Genomic DNA, 13264 nt, shown 5'->3' on the forward strand with positions numbered 1-13264 from the left:
CAGCCAAGAACAAACCACCGAGACGTCCCTAACTTTCCTATTTCTTCTTATTTTTGAAGACATTCTTTTTCCATTCTTCCTGAACTCCCCAGAACTTAAGTGCTTCCTCGAAGGATGTGTTTCTGTCTCTCAAATGCTCGCCGTGTGCTTGTTTCCTACGGGAGCTCCGCAAGGGAGCCTCGGCTGACGGCTCAGGGCCCCGTCCGAAGGGCTGGGGGGTGTGTGTGTGTTTGTGTGCGCATGTGTGTGTGCGTGTGCGTGTCTTTGCTGACTTCCCCTTCTACTTTTCCTCCCTAGCTCTCTGAACACCCATGGGCTCATTATCTTAAGGTGCCCAGAACCTTTCTCAGGACCTTTATGAGTCATGGCATAACTTTTCATTCACAAAACCTTATATAAAGAATTTTAATACCGACGGGTTTGACCTGGGTGCCTCCTCCTTTGCCAGAAACATATAGCGAGGTACGACATTATAGCCACTGCTCTCATGTATTGAACATCTACTACAGACCAGCCACTGTGATGCACCCCTGGATGATAGTATCTGGCTTTCTGGTCAGATCTGTTCCGTTAAGGAGTTATTCTCATTCCCACTCCTATCTAAAGACAATACACTTCTTACCCGTGTAAAAGAGGAAAGAGTCAAACCCAGATTTCTCACCTTCTTAGCTTCATGCTCCAAGCACCACGTACAGAAAGTAGCAACCTAGGCAGTAAACTGGAAGGTGGGTTCCAGTGACGGCTGTGAATGGAAAGTCTCTGGCTGCATTTCGTTAAGAGAACACATATTAAATAACCAGCTAGTGCCTGGCCCAGAGTAGTTCCTCAATAAACGATGGCTGTAACTAGTACATAAAGCCATCCCCACTCATTCCCCTACCCTCACCCTCAATTTCCTTCAGGAGCATCAAGCACACTGCTGAGGTTCTGCCATAGTGCCCACTTAGAATCACCATCTATGTTGTCTGAGGACCTAAAAGCAAGATCCAGAAGCAGGCATTTTACGTTATCCGACTGAGAATATTAACTACCAGGAAATTAACTATCCCGTTCCGGGAGGGGGAAAGCAGGTGGAAAAGGCCCTAAAGGAGACCTCGCTCATTTTCTGTTAAAATCTGCTTTGGGAACCAGCTTAAAACCTGCCCCCTTTCACAGCCTGTGTCTCATTTTGCCTACGGTAGACGGGGAAGCAATTACAAGAACACTGAGAGGCCACAGGGAAGCGTGGGGTCAGGGCACACTCGAGTTGCAATGAGCCAGCACTGCCCGACAGGGCCACTCAACAAGCGGCCACGTCGGCACTCGGAGGGCAGGAGGCCGGGATGCACGAACAAGGAGAGGACTCGGCACTAGTGGCTGCGCCTGAAGCGCAGGGGGAAAGGGCGTGCGGGGCAGAGGCATAACTGAAAGGCAGAGGCAGTGGCGAGAGGAGCCCTGGTGGGGCTGTGGTTGAAGCAAGAAGCCTCCTGGCTGCTGAGGTGCAAGGGTCCGGGCTCCTGGGCAGAGCACGCGGGGCTGACCTTGTAGCTCAGGAAGGTCAGAAAGTTGCCGAGGAGAGTTTACTTGACTGAATTGTCGAGGTAGCGGGATAACAAAATACCCAACCCCAGCAGCAGCGCGAGTGCGGCCCTGGGAAATGGTTGTGCGAGTTGAGAGATGACGTCATTGTGATCGGAATGTTTAAGGCCCCTCTGCGTGAGCAGCTTCCCTGGGAGAATTCGGCGAGTTGGGAGGAAATCAGGGTGCCTTGCCTGTTGGAGGTGGACCACCGAAGAATGGCAAGAAGGCCGAAGTGGGCATGGTGACAGCAGGAAAAAGGGGACTGAAATCATCCGCTGAGCCCCGACCCAGCCCGCCCCACCAGGGCCCAGTTAGCCAGCAGTGAGGGGGCTTGTGTTCGGCTTCTCGGGACAGCAGGGGCGGGACGGCTGCCTCCTCCTGGTCCCGTGTGCTTGCAGAGAAACGGCCAGGTGTGCGTGACGTGTGCCTTTAAGTTTCTGTTTTTATGTTTTGGCTGCTTTGGTTTTTAACCTTCAGCGCAAGGCAGCCAGGCAACGGGCATTCAAAGGTATCGCAGAATTTGTTGGAATCGTCTGTCTTCTCTGACCTTAACAACCAGGCGGAAAATGTTGCAAAATCAGGTTTCCAGTCTTTCTGGCCCCTGTTCCTGCCAAGAGCTCCCACACCCGCCCCCGAGAGACAACAGCCCCTCAGACCCTCAGGAGCCCCGGGGGGCTCACTCATGAAAAGACACCAGACCCCTCGGCACACCCCATAGCTCTTGGCTTCAGACACAGGTGAGGTCCGGGGTGCAGTTTGAATGTTCATATCACAGAAGCTCACGCTGAGCCTGCATTTCCACGTTGTCCTTCAAAGCACGATAGGACCCTTGTCAGAAGATACATGGCCACTACACTGGGACAGCTCTAAATTACCCTGCCCTTCCTTTTCTCCCCTTGAACCTGAGGGTTCTTTCAGGGACCCAGAAGGATTGTTTCTGTGGAATCTAGCCTTCCCTAGTTTACCCCAAAATAGGAACTCGACCTATAGCATCCACAAATCATACTCGGCAGATTTTGAACCAAAAGAATCATGTCCCTGGGCTGAATCTCGTACTACAGTAAAATTCTCCATGTGAATTAAAAAGGGGAAAAGAGAGAGAGATAGAAAGACAAGGAGAACTCTTGTTTCTTCCTCATCTTTTTATCTTTAGAACTCTTCTGAGCTGACGGGCCGACGGGCACCGTGTGCTGCCCCAGCCAGGGTGGTCCGTTTGGAACAGCCCCCTCCAGCGCGGCGCAGCTTTAAGTGGGGCCCGTCGTGAGTGGGTCGCCAGATGTGTTGTTGCTATGTCGGCCCTTCCTGCCATGGCAGCACCGGGCAAGGCTCTCGGGCCCTGGGAGGACGTGTGGGAGCGCAGGGGGGCCGGCTGGGCCCCGGGAGAGTGAGAAGAAAGACGCCCGTGTGGGCGCCTGGCAGAAGGAAAACACAAGAAAAAGGAGGGAATATGTGCAGTCTTGGTGCTGGCACCTGTGTTCTCAAGGGGAGGGCTTGGGCTTTTGTTTTGTTTGGGGTTATTATTTTTGTTTTGTTTTGACGGTTGCATTGCATCTGCTCATGCAGTAAATATTTACCGAGTTGCTGTGTGGCGGCACCCTCCTGAATGCTGAGGGTGGGACGCTGCAGAGGCAAAGGCAGTGCCTTCCAGAGCCTGTGAATTCGAGAGAGAAACATATGTCCAGAGCTTGTCCTGGCCTGCTGTCAGACACGGGTAGTGCTCTGGAGAAAAATGCAGAGAGAGGGGAGGCGAGGGGAGCACTGGGAAGGGCCTCTTTCATCGGACCACTTTATAGCAGAGGCCTGAAGGAAGAGCCAAGGTAAGCCGTGGGCACCCCACGCGGAAACAGCCACTGCGGAGGCCCAGGGCCGTGAGTGTGCGCGGCCACTGCAGGAGTGGCAAAGAGAGCGCGGGTCCTCGCGAGACCAGCTTCCCTTCCCCCAATGCTTCCCAAAGTTAAACATAAGGAGCGGAAGTGGAACGGGACGGAACTGGGGTTCCTGCTACTAATTAAAAGGAGACATTGAGGTAGAGACTTGGCAATTAACCCGCTCCCCCTGTTCCTGAGCAAGGGCTCCAGGAGGGTGCTGTGTGGTTGTGGGGCCTCCCCAGAGCGGGGGAGGAAGGGGAGATCGTGGCCAGGAAGCCCAAGGAGGCGGCCACTTTGGGACTGGAGGTTAGGCCCGTGTTTCGTGAGGCCCCGTCCGAGGCTGCGGCTGCTTTAGAGGCTGCACAGGTGTTCTGTTGAGTTTAATACGAAACTTGGTGTTATCGACAGGGTTAGCAAAGTTCAACAGAAATAAACTTTCTGTTTCCTAGAAAGTTTGCTCTTAAAGACAGAAACTGGAAAAGCCATTTTATTTGATGGTCTCGCTTCTCCCTCCCCCTCCCCCTGCCTCGCTGGCCTCTCCAGAGTTGGAGGGGTGTCGTTTCCTTCTCAGCTGAAGGGTGCGGTCTCAGCCCCCCGGAGTGAAGGCTCGGAGCAATGCTAGTGAGGCTGCAGTGAGGGGCTCTCCTGGCCCCTGCCTCCTGCCTCCTCCTCGGTCATGGGACAATCCTTCTCCCTCCCACCACCTGGCCCTGGGCGTCTGTCTGTGGGACCTCCTTCTGGTGTCGTCCACAAGGTGTTCACGTGTTCTGTAGGTCATGACTCCCAAAGCGTGATCTGCCTCTTCACGTCCAGCGTTGCCCTGATCAGTTCAAACAGAACCAGAGAAGCAGAGAGATGTCTGCGTTTTACTGATTTGTTTATTCAACCACCATTTATTGAATGCCTACTGCGTGCTAGTCGTTGGGCCTGGAGGCTGGGAATGAAATCGTGGGCAATATAGACCTGACCCAATGTGCGGGGTGTGGGACAGTGTGCGGAAGGAAGGCAATGTGTTCCCCTTCCAAACCCACCCCCATCCACTGGTGTTCATGGGGACCCCACTCAGAGAACTCCACTGGAGCCCTGATTTCGTGAACTGCCCCTGAGCGGGACTTCACAGAATCCAGGATTCATCAGCCAGGGGTGCAGGCCTTCCTGGATCCTCGGGTGCAAACGAGACGTCCCACCTCCACTATCCTCTTTCTCGTATGTTTGCGTCATGGCTTCTACCGCAGTTAAAGTTATTGTGCGTTTCATGCCTGCCCTTCACCAAATTTCAAATGACCCAGAGCCGTTCTGCTCCCCATGGCATCTCCAGTGCCTAACGCAATGCTTGGCCTGTATTAGGCACCAGATGAATACATGCCAGCTTAGCGTGTCAGAGAACAGTGGAACAAGTGAATCCAGTCCTTCTATTCATTTGAAAAGTTTGGAAACTTGTCTTGCACGTGTCACTGAATGAGGGGTCACTCCTGATGAAAAGCCATCCACCGTAATTTCCTGCAGAAATTGAAATTACACATGCCCTTTTGTGCACGGCGTCACCCGGCCTTGCCCCTCTCCCTGATCGTCCTGGGCAGAGCCTGCAGGGGAGGAGTGACGTGGATGTCTACGCCAGCCCCAGCCCAGCGCCTCCGGGAACAGCACTCCTCTCTCCTCAGCCAAGGGCCCCCGTTAGAGGATTCGGCGGCTTGGGCTCCCGGATCCTTAAACCGTTTCTTCCGGAGCCAGGCCTCACGGCCCCAGGACCTGCCCTCGTTCCAGAGATGGTTAGGGGTTCTGACTCGTCTCCATCTGGAGCTGCTGTCCCGGTGAGGAGTGGTGAACGGCTGCCTCTCTGAGACCAGCCGCCCCGACGTCCCGCCCGTCCCACACACAGCTTGGCGACTCCGCTCTGAGAGGCCCTGGCAGTGCTCTCACCGCCGGCCGCCACCCGCCGCCACTCCGGAAGGTGCGCAGAGGAGTCCTTCCAGGCCAGGAAAAGTGCCCGAGGCTAACGTTGCAGGGACAGGCTAACGTTTCACATCCAGAAGTGGCAGCTTGACCCAGAACAACACGCAGACAGGCCTCACGGATGGACTCAAATGCCCCTGGATATTTCCTTGTTGGGTGGGCCTGGCTCTCATCATTTCAATTTTTGCTTTAACAATACATATTGTCAGAGAGCATCTGCTAGGCGTAGGGGGCCTGTCTGCCACATTCCTTTTTCCTTCTTGACAAATATTCCTGGAGGGGCTGGGAACCAGACACTCATCCACGACATCCTTTTGTTCTTTTTGCAACAACCGGAATCCCTTCTGCACACATGTTTAATCCAGCGGTGCCGGCCCATTGCAGCCTCCCTGCTCTCGCTAAGGTCTCGAGTGCAGGTGTTGGCCGCCTTCCCAGGACGCTCTTTGTAGGAGTTCCTATCAAGAGACCGGCTAACGGTGTCTCTCCTGCATCGCATGAACACGTTACATGACTTTCAATTCTCCTAGTATTTCCTTATGTCAGTCACTGAAGACACTCAGACATGGAATACAATTGTGGAGCTTCTTCCCAGCTCGGCTCCTCCTTTAGCTGTGTCCCTCAACTCCAGCGCGCAGCTGGGGTGGAGACGGTGGAATGCCGTACCCAACAGCCGTACCCCACAGCCTGCCCACACACACAGGGTTAGGCAGCCTCATCTTCTTCCATCACACTTCATCACGCCCCAGCCCCCCACATCTCCAGCCACCAGGCCCCACCCATTGCCCCAGCCAGATTCATACGCTCGTCATTTCTTCTGTTCTGTGTCTTGTTCTATGCCAATAAGTGCCCCACAGTTTACTGTGCTCGAAATGTTCTTCCCCAACCTCTCTACCTCGAGAACAACCTGTCATCCTGGGAGTCTCAGCTAAAACTTGAGATCGTGTGTGAAGTCGACACCCTCCGGGCTCCTCATGGCTATTGCCAAACCATTGTCCTTCTTCTCCATCTCCGCCCTAGACACTCTGGGGATCGAATCTCCAAGAGTTAAGTCTTATTATCCATTATTTCTCACTGTTGACGTCACCAACCCACCCACGGATTTTAGTTCCTCGTTCACTTTTAAGCTCTTCAGTACAGCCAATGTCTTCTTTCTCGGAAGATTGCCGTGTGTATAGTAGATGATTCAACCCAACGCTCTAGTTTTTTCAGTTTCTTGAACTCCTCTCCTCCAGTGATCTGGCCCTCCCGGCTACCACAGCCATGTATGTGCACGGTTATAACCCGAGACCTTCTCATTACCGATAATCTCTTCATAATCTCAGCTTAATCAATTCCATCCCATGACCACACCTCCATTTATCCTTTCATTCATTCCCTCTCCTGCCCCAATTCCTGGATCTTCCCACTCTCTCTAACCATCTTAACATCCTCTCTACTCATCTTAAATTCCACCATCAACCACGTACTCATGCATTTGTATATACCCTCAATTCTCGGTTGGTCTCACTCGACAAAACCACAACCCTGGTTAAATTCATCCTTTTAGCTAATTTGTGGTATCATTCATGCCAAAGAATGAGCTGAAGACAAGTAACCTTGATTATGACCCTCAGATGGATGTGTACACTGCTTGATGATCTTGTTCGGCTTTCCCAGTTCATCCCCCGTCCATGTGTGTGACGGGGATCTTGTGTGTGCTCTTCTGTCCTCACACGCACAGCACACCACTCAGCGTTCACTCCCAGAGCAGGACCTTTTCTCCCACTTCACCAAGAAAATTTGAGCAAAGAAAAAGGGCCTTCCACGGGCTCCCATCGCTGCTGCCACCCGCCGTGATGCACACCCATAAACCGTGACTCCCCCACTGGCTACAGGAAGGATGTGAGCATGCGCCCATCTGAGGCCAATCCTTCTGCTTGCAAGTGAAGCCTCCTCTTTTCTGACTCAGTGGCTTTGCTCTGCAGTCCTCCCGTTTTCTTTCTTGAATGAGGAATTTTTCCATCTCCAGCAAATCTCTCCCATCAGTACACAAAGACACAATCAGGTTATTCTCCCGTCTCGAAAACAAAAACATATCATCCTACTTAATCCTACTTCCCTTGCCTGATACCAGTTCATTTGTTTGCAAACGTTTCCCTTCGCAGCAAAACTCTTTGAGAGAGTTGTCTCCATTCATCATCTGTAATTCTTCCCCTCCCATACTCACAACCCCTCCAGCCCAGCTCTCGTTGCTACCTTCTCTACCAAAACTGCATCGGTCAGTTCTCAGTCCTCCTCCCACTGAACGCATCAATACAGGTGACCCCTCTGTCCTCCTTGATACACTCGGCTTTCAGAACACCCCTCTCTTAGTTTACTTCACTGGTCACCTCCTGGTCTTCTTTACTGCTCATGCTTTTCTTCCCAGACTCTCCAAGTTCAAGTGCTCCAGTGCCCATCCTTTGTCCTCCGCACTGGTTTTGTTCATCCTTGCGGCAATCTCGTCCACAGTCCCGACTCTGAGTACCATCTCCGTGCTCCTGCTCTGTCTCCAGCCCCGGTGTCGCTTCTGAGCTTCGGACTCGTGTAGTCACTTGGCTCCTCAATATCCTTACGTGGCATGCGTCTTCTAGAAACTCACAGATGTTGAGTCTCAGCTGTTCTAACCCCTGATCTCTCACCGTGACAACCGTTTCACTACCGACTTTATCTCAAATGATAGAAACCATGATCTTCCGGCGATTCCAGCCCAACACTTTAGACTCATCTTTGACTTCTCTCTTTATTACACTCCCCCACATGAGAAAATCCAGCCGGCCTCCACTGCCAACGTACCTGAAATCTGAGCGCTTCCCCCGCTTTCAGTGCACGCCCTGCTGGGAGCCGCCGTCCCGCCTCTCCCGAATCTCTACAGGATGATAACCTGGGGGTCAGCGGTGTTTCCTTGTCAAGGGCTGTGCAGTAAATGTTTCTGCTTTGCAGGCCATACAATCATTATGACAACTACCCCCCTCTACCACTGTAGGGGAAATGGGCGCAGCTGTGTTCTAATAAACGTTTATTTACAAAAAAGCACCTGGTTGGATCTGGACCGTGAGCCGTAGCCTGCCAGCTCCTGTCCTAGCTGCTCTCCCCGTGTCCGTCCTCGCTCCACGGTTCTCTTTTCTCAGCGTCACGCCCAAGGAATTCTTTTAAACAAGCCAGATGTCATGTCTCTTCTCAAAACTCTGCAGTGGCTTCCCTGCTCAAGGGAAGTAAAAGGCCCTTCCCAAACCTGCAAGACCCTGCATGATCTGGCCCCACTCCTATCCCTAAACATTACATCTTACTACACTCTTTCCCCCCTTTACTCTGTGGCAGCTGCACTGACCCCCTTGCTGTTTCTCAAGTAGGTCAGGCACACTGGAGACAGAGCGTTTGGATGGGCTGCTCCCCCTTCCCCCAGACATCCAGTGGCCCATGGCCTCACTTCACTCCTTTGCTCAAGTGTCCCCTCTTCAGTGAAGCCAACACTAACCACTATTTCAAACTACAACCCTCCTCCATGACCCCCAACTCCCCTCACTTTACTTCCCTCTTTCCCCTAAACTTACCACTTTCTAACATAATGAGATAATTTATTATTCTGTATTTATTGCATCCCTATGTCTTCTAAAATACAAGCTACACAAGACCAAAGATCGTTAGATTTTTTTCCCCTGGTGTATCCTGAGACCCTAGAGCAATGCACAGCACATAGTAGGCATTCAAAAACATGTTGAATGAACAAGACTGCGTAGCCTCCACAGGTGTAGTGAGTCCCCCTGTTCCCTATATCCCTTTAACGCTTTGTACTGCCACTCTTTCAGTCTTCTGTCCTGATTTATTAATATTTATGTGTCTGTCTTTCCCATCACCGAGCCATGATCTTCTGGGACCTTTTCTATATGTTTATTCTCAGAAAGTAACCCAGCGTGTCGTGCACCAGGAGGTCGGAGTACGCCACCGTCATGAACGCACAGAGGTGCCACGCATGCATGCTTCCCCGGCCCAAGCCACTCACCCTGCAAGTCAGGTATCATTTAAAAAGTCTCTCCTCAACCCTACTCCAAGATACATGTATACACACACTCTACTAATTGAGATCATTTAAAACTATTTTTCACATATTTACTTAATTAGCTCGCAGTGACCTCTGCAAAAACACTGGCCTCTGATGATTATAAGAGGTAGTTTTCTGGCATGGACACCAAAGCATCAAAGCATCAGCTGGGACGAAGGCAAGCAATAACACAACTGGTTTTAATTACTCCTGACAGGCAGCTGAATGTATCTGCCACAGGTCTTCTCCCCAATACATCACTCAAAACAGACCAGTCACAGGAAATGGCGGAGAGGGAAAAAAAAACACAACAGAGTAAGGCCAAAATGTGTCCATAATACAAAGCAGATCATCTTTCCCATGGATGACCTGATTCATTTCGTTTTATATTTTTATGATGGTCCTGAATCTATAAAACGGCTGACCCCTTAAGACTTGGCAAGCTTCTACGCTGGTGCTTAGAAGTGGTGGCCCAGGTTCTCCAGAGAGGAGGCGGGCGAAGATTACACCCATTCATGAATCCTTGTACGAGCCCCGGGGTCCTCCAGAGTTCATCTGGAGCGGCAGGCATGTTTGCAATCAGCTCGTCTCTGGGGTACAGGTGAGCCCCTTCTTCCTATGGTCCATGTTCACTGAAGGACCGACTTCATCTGTGACCTGGCTGGCGCTTTGGGCTTGTCGCTTAGCCAGAAACAGGTGAGGATTAGGGGTTGCTTTGTTATGACCTATTCACAATGATAATGTACCTTTCTTATGAGGTGTCACCTCTCACATGATGAAACTCTGGGCTTTGGGTTGGCCATATTCTTGGGTTGACTCAAATATGAGAGAGAGAGAAAAAGAGAGAGAGATGTTTTCTTACTAGGAGGGACCTAATTTTCTTGCTACAATCTCCTCTTGAATGCTTGTGTCCAATCCCCAAACTCACTGCCTTCTTGTATCCATGTATTTCCCGTCTGGCCAGCTTGCATTGTCCGGTCGCTGTCTGGACCAGCCTTGCACATCCCAGTGCGCACGGGATTCAGAAGCCCTTGGCTTTTCCTACTCCTTTGCTCTGATTCCTGTTTGGTGCTTCCAGAAACTTGGCCTGTCTCCTGAGTCTTTCCATTGCTCGTACGTAACATTGCCTTGGATACTTTCAACCCAAGTCTGAGTTCCTGAGTCCCTCCTGACTGGGAGGGCATATGCTAAAGGCAAATTCTAACCATGAATGCTCCATTAAGGAGCTCAGGATTTAATAGAGGAAATGGCACGTAAGCGGGTAATTACAGTGCCACGTAAGTGCCGTGGGACGTTAAGCAGAAGGTACTATGGCAGCACATAGTGGGGGTGCCTAACAGCACCTGAGGTGGGAGACTGGCGAGGGAAGGAAGCTTCCCAAAGTCGGCGGCATCTAAATAGTCTGGGGCAGATACAAAAGGAGGAGAGACATTTGATTCTAAGGAAGTAACACCTGTGAATGCTTGAGCCATGAATGGCAGCTCCTTCAGGGAACTACACGTAGTTAAATGTCGCTGCAGTGGGCTGTGGGAAAACCAAGGATGGACGGGAAAGCCTGGGCCAGGTCAGGAAAGGCTTTGGTGTCATTCTAAGGGGAGGGAATTCTCCCTTAGTGATAGGGGGTTACTAAGAGTTTATATGTGACACGGTCATATTTGTGCCTTAGAAAGACTGGCATCAGTGTGGAGAATGGATTTTACCATGTAGCTCTTCCCCTGAACCCGGCCCACACTCTTGCCTGCCCTGCCTAATCTTTCTGTGGCTCCGAAGAGCCCAACTCCATGCCCCTTTCTCCATTAGTATCCTCACACAAACGAATGCTCAGGAAGATTTTGAAGCCTTCCAAACAATGCAGATTATCGGAGCCCACGTCACAGAACTAGACTCTCGTGGGGACAGAGCCCGTGAATCTCCATGTTATAAAAGTCTCCCAAATGGTGCTGGGACAGCTGTGCTATGCACGGAATCTGTACCTAGTGCAGACTGTGACTCGTGCCAACCGCACAGATGGGCTGACGGCACCAGCAGGGCTTGGCTCACTGAACTGCACTGGAGACGGCTGGGGCAGGTCCCACTTACATGTCTTCCTTCTGCAGTGTCTCTGACTCTGCCCCAGGACCGGAAAAAGCAGTCCCTCCCTGGAACCCTCAAGAACTTTCTCTTATTTTTTGAATAACATGCCCAAATGTTAACATGACCTATTAGGCAGCATGATCAGCTCCAAGGGCCTCTCCTCTCAAGTCACTCTTTCCTTTATCTTGTGATTAAGAGTGTAAAGGGTGTGTACAGCGGACTGATGGACAAGGACAAGGGGGGGAGGGTTGATTGTGGGACGGAGGGGCAGAGCAGGGGAGAGCAGTGGGGGAAAATGGAGATGACTATAATTAAACAACAATAAAAAATTTGTAAAAGAAGAAAAAAGAGTATAAAGAGAAGAAGATGCTGATACAATTTACTCCCCAACATCTACTTTCTCAATTAAATTAAGGACAGATATAGAGTTGGGAAATTGGGAGGAGCAATAAAAATGTGGAAAATGTCTAAGGAGAATAAAAGTGACTTCACTTAGGATGAGAAAAGGGACGGCTGGTCAACCTCAAAGACTCGACCAAGTTGAAGGTCGTATATCCATATCCACAGGACAATTAGGTTACTTCTTCCATAAGCTCAGGAGCCCAGGGGCAGAGGAAATCGATAATTGTGTCCATCAGTATCTGAGTATTGGCAAAGCAGAAAGTCAAGAGGTTAGAGAATTGAGGGCACTGTTATAAAGAAAAAGAAAATTCCTGGACGGGCCTAAAAAGATTTGTCTAAGTTGCCCCGATACACAGCAGATTAAAACGAGCATGCCCTTGTTCGCCACACTCAGTCCGTTTGGTGTGGTTCACCGTTTGACTTAGTTCTGCTCTGGCTCGTTCACTAAAGGTCCCCCCTCACATCCTGCTCCGTTACCCCAGAGCGTGGTGAGTGTGGACGGTAGGTGCCGGGGCAGAGTACGTAGCACAGTTTTCCAGGACGAAAATGAAACTACCAAGGTAACGCTGTAACAGCATTAATGAAGTAATAAATGTTTTATAACACGTGTCTTCCTCCTAAGTCAGAGCTATGCCATGCCGACGGGATTTTTATGGTAGTAGCACATCCGTGCCATACACCCTCTGTATGTAAACTGATTCCTTGCATCCCGTAGAGGACTCATTGTACATCCAAATAGCAAACCTACGAATAGATCGGAACACAAGTGTATGCTTCAGCATGAAGATACATAGTGGATTGTTTTAAAGACAACACATTACACTACACTTGGTTGTGGAAGATTTTTTATTATTTTTAGCTAACCAGTGCCTTACATGAATCCCGCTAGTTCACGTTTCAGGTTTACCATTTCCCTTTTGTCTCCCGTGTGCATCCACACCAGTCAGGGAACCAGGGGCCCTGCAAGGAGGCAAGCAGCGCCGGGAGCCACGGGCTGAAACTGCATCACCAGTGACACTTGCACGCGCACAGCTGCAAGGTCAAGGGAACGACACTTTCTCCTGAAAGGAGCCTCTTCCCCACCACCGAAATGCAGCCTCCGGTCAGCAGATTACCTGCGTTGGACATCACTGGGCGGTGAACTGACCCAAAACAGGAAGGGAAACCATGCACTTTTCTGTCCAGAGAGAGACTGAAGACAAGCGTAAGTAATGGACTCGTTTTCATAAGAGCACTTTGGCGTTTTCGTAACGGGGGCGGGACGGTTTTGGAGCAGTGGCCGCCGGAAGAGGACGGAAGTGCGGCGCACCCGCCCGAGGGTTCAGACCTCAGTGCGTCCTCTGCCTTG

The sequence above is a fragment of the Phyllostomus discolor genome, chromosome 14 (genome assembly GCF_004126475.2).
Source record: "Phyllostomus discolor isolate MPI-MPIP mPhyDis1 chromosome 14, mPhyDis1.pri.v3, whole genome shotgun sequence".
Classification (NCBI taxonomy): domain Eukaryota; kingdom Metazoa; phylum Chordata; class Mammalia; order Chiroptera; family Phyllostomidae; genus Phyllostomus; species Phyllostomus discolor.